Below are 4040 nucleotides of genomic sequence, written 5' to 3'. Positions count from 1 at the left end.
TGATAAAGCAATCATGAAATTCATATAGAAAAACAAAAGACACAGAATAGCAAAAGAAATTCTAAGCAGGAAGTGTGAATCGGGAGGTATAGCGATACCAGAGTTCAAACTTTACTACAAAGCAATAGTAACAAAAACAGTGTGGTACTGGTACGAAAACAGGCAGGTGGACAAATGGTATAGAATGGAGGACAGAGAAACCAATCCACAAAATTACAACTTTCTTATATTTGATAAAGTGGCTATAAACATGCAATGGATGAAGGATAGCATCTTCAACAAATGGTGCAGGGAAAATTAGAAATCCATATACAACAAAATGAAACTGAATCCCGTTTTCTCACCATGCACAAAAGTTAAATCAAAATAGATCAAGGAGCTAGATATCAAATCAGAGACACTGCGTCTCATAGAAGAAAAAGTTGGCTACGATCTATATACTGTGGGGTCAGGCTCCAAATTCTTTAATAAGACATCAATAGCCCAAGAGTTAATAACAAGAAAAAAACAAATGGGACTTACTTAAACTAAAAAGATTTTTTCTCAAGAAGAGAAACAATAAGAGAGGTAAATAGAGAGCCTACATCCTGGGAACAAATTTTTACCCCTCACACTTCAGATAGAGCCCTAATATGCAGAATATACAAAGAACTCAAAATATTAAACAATAAGATAACAAATAACCCAATCAACAAATGGGCCGAGGACCTAATCAGACACTTCACAGAGGAGGACATACAATCAATCAACAAGTACATGAAAAAATGCTCACCATCTCTAGCAGTCTGAGAAATGCAAATCAAAACCACCTTAAGATACCATCTTACTCCAGTAAGATGAGCAGCCATTATGAAGTCAAACAACAATAAGTGTTGGCGAGGATGTGGGGAAAAGTGTACACTTGTACACTGCTGGTGGGACTGCAAATTGGTGAGGCCAATTTTGAAAGAAGTATGGATATTCCTGGGAAAGCTGGAAATGGATCCACCATTTGACCCAGCTATCACCCTTCTTGGACTGTTCCCTGAGGATCTTAAAAGAGCGTACTATAGGGATACTGCCACATCAATGATCATAGCGGCACAATTCACAATAGCTAGACTGTGGAACCAACTTAGATGCCCTTCAATAGATTAATGGATAAAAAAATGTGGCATCTATACACAATGGAGTATTACACAGCACAAAAATGACAAAATCATAGAATTTGCAGGGAAATGGATGGCATTAGAGCATATTATGTTAAGCGAAGCTAACCAGTCCTTAAAAAATAAATGCCAAATGTCTTCTCTGATATAAAGAGAGCAAATAAGAGCAGAACAGGGAGGAAGAGCATGAGGAAAATATTAACATTAAACAAAGATGAATGGGGGGAGAGAAAGGGAGAGAGAAGGGAAAGCTTATGAAAATTGTAGGAGACCCTCAATGTTACACAAAATCGCATATAAAATGTTGTGAGGGGAAGTGGGGGGAAACAATGGAGAGAATTGAACAATAGCAGATGAGGTAGAGAGGGAAGATGGGAGGGGAGGAGAGGGTGGATAGTAGGGGATAGGAAAGGTAGCAGAATACAACAGTCACTAATATGCCATTATGTAAAAGTGTGAATGTGTAACCGATGTGATTCTACAATTCGTATTTGGGGAAAAAATGGGAGTTCATAACCCAATTGAGTCAAATGTATGAAAGATGATATATCTTGAGCTTTGTAATGTTTTGAACAACCAATAAAAATAAATAAATAAATAAATAAAGGTTTAAAATTTAGAGGGAAGAAATCAGCTAAAAATGGGTTCAGATGTATTCATTTTGCTATGCAGAAACTTTGTTTTGTGTAGTTGTAAATATCACAAATTTATTTTACCAGAAAATGCACATAAATTGAGATGAAAGGATAATTCACCTATCTTCATGAAAAATTCATAGCATTTTCTACACTTTTCATACTTCATTTTTTTCCTGAATATTTTGACATGGACAAGGTCTAGTCTTAGGCTATTCTTCCAGAATACTACCTCATCTGACAAGTTCGTACAATGTGTTGGATTGTTCTTTTCATCTTTTATTTAATAGTTTCTAGCTGATAATGTGTATTTTTCTTATCTTTATTTGGACATTATCTTTGCATTTTATGTTTTACTGGGGAAGAGACTCATCAAAAGCTCTTTATTATATGTATCAACAATCAAACATTTAGAGCATGCAATTATTCTTAATTTTGCATGAAAATAAATTTGTACCATTTTTCTTATAAAGATGTTGTATTATTAATAATGTCCCTACTGTAATAAGTAACTACTTACAAGAAGAATTAAACAATTGACTTTATATCAATTATGAACATGAAAAGTACTAAAATAAGTATTTGGCAATTAATACACAATTGATAGAAATAGAAATCACAAGAACGCCATTTAAAATGTCAGTGCATATGGTCCTTAAATAATAGGTTGTTCAAATAAAATTTCTCTAATTCATAAGAGTTAATATGCCATATTACAGCTTAATGTGATATAAAACCTTAAATTATCAGTATTGATAAATAAGAATGATACCTTTTTACTTAAATATGTTTATTTGATTTTCACTGTAAGATGTTAATTATGGAAGAATTGAGAATTAAGAAAGACTTGGTCTATATTATTTCTAACAGGAAAATCAAAGTACTTTTAAATATATATGTATATATATATAATATATGTAATGCATATGCATGAATATAGATACATATGTGTAATAAATGTATTGTAATATATCTATCAGGTGATTATAATTTTTAGATTTTCTCAAGAAAAAGAATGACTATAAAAAACAGTCTTAAACTTAAATTTCATAGCATACTACTGTTTGTAATGACATGAGAGAAAAATAGATATGGAGGGGAAACGAAAAAGGAAGGGAGAGAAGGGGGAAAATGGGGAAGAAAGTGAGTAAAGAAGAGGGACATGAGTGTATGATGTTAAGATAAAAGTGGAGGGGCTGGGTTTGTGGCTCAGTGGTAACATGCTTTTCTAGCATGTGTAAGGCACATGGTTCTATTCTCAGCACCACATACAAATAAACAAAATGAAGGTCAATCAACAACTGAAAAAATAAAAAATAAAAAAGAAGAAATATTATGAAAATTCCAAGCTTTGATGAATGTTAAATAAAAAAAATTATGTTACATAGCCTTATGTAATTTTAGACTATCCAAAATAGTCACTAAATGTTAGATTATTAGTGCTATAACTAAAAATCCATTGATCTTTCCTCTACATTCTGTGGCATGCTAGTGCTAAAATAAATTGTATTATTAATCCCCCCCCAAAATCCTAATATTTCTACAGTAACTGACCCAGTTGAACATCAATGCAAGTAGACATGATGTGCATTTTGACGTTCATTTTTATTCAACACTGGTACATTACTATTTCTTCAGTTTATGCACATCATAGCATATATGTCTCATCAAAATTTCGCAAATTTATAGGCATTTGTTTCACTTTCAATCACTTCCTGCTTGAGAACACATGTATTCCTCCATGTTTCTTGACTGCTCTTTTCATGAGACTTCTTTCCAAACACATTATTTTCGATTTCCATTATCACATTTGAAGCAAAACTCACAAACCCGTCACAATAAACCATAACACTAATATTACCATTAGATGTGTAACTGGTTGGAATGAATGGTTCTATATCAATATAAGATTTCTTACTTAGTTTCAGATATCAATTCAATCCATTATTTAAAGTGGAACCAGTTATATTATTTATTCACAGTACAGTCTATTCACGAATTATCTCTATATTCATAGACACAGGTACACCTCTTTGTACCCCCAATACTAATTTATACGTCCTCAAAATATAGCTCCCAGAAATGGTGGAAGAAATACTCATGTCACATGATCTACATATACATTTTATCACAGTAATATTCTGGACACAAAAAGCAAAGGTCACACTTATGATTGTACAAAACCTAAATGGAAAGTGAACATGGATTACTAAAAACATCCATGTCCAGGTTGCCTAATGCTCTCAAATGAAAATCC

Source organism: Callospermophilus lateralis, unplaced genomic scaffold (assembly GCF_048772815.1).
Source record: "Callospermophilus lateralis isolate mCalLat2 unplaced genomic scaffold, mCalLat2.hap1 Scaffold_892, whole genome shotgun sequence".
Classification (NCBI taxonomy): Eukaryota; Metazoa; Chordata; class Mammalia; order Rodentia; family Sciuridae; genus Callospermophilus; species Callospermophilus lateralis.
This window is presented reverse-complemented; position numbering follows the sequence as displayed.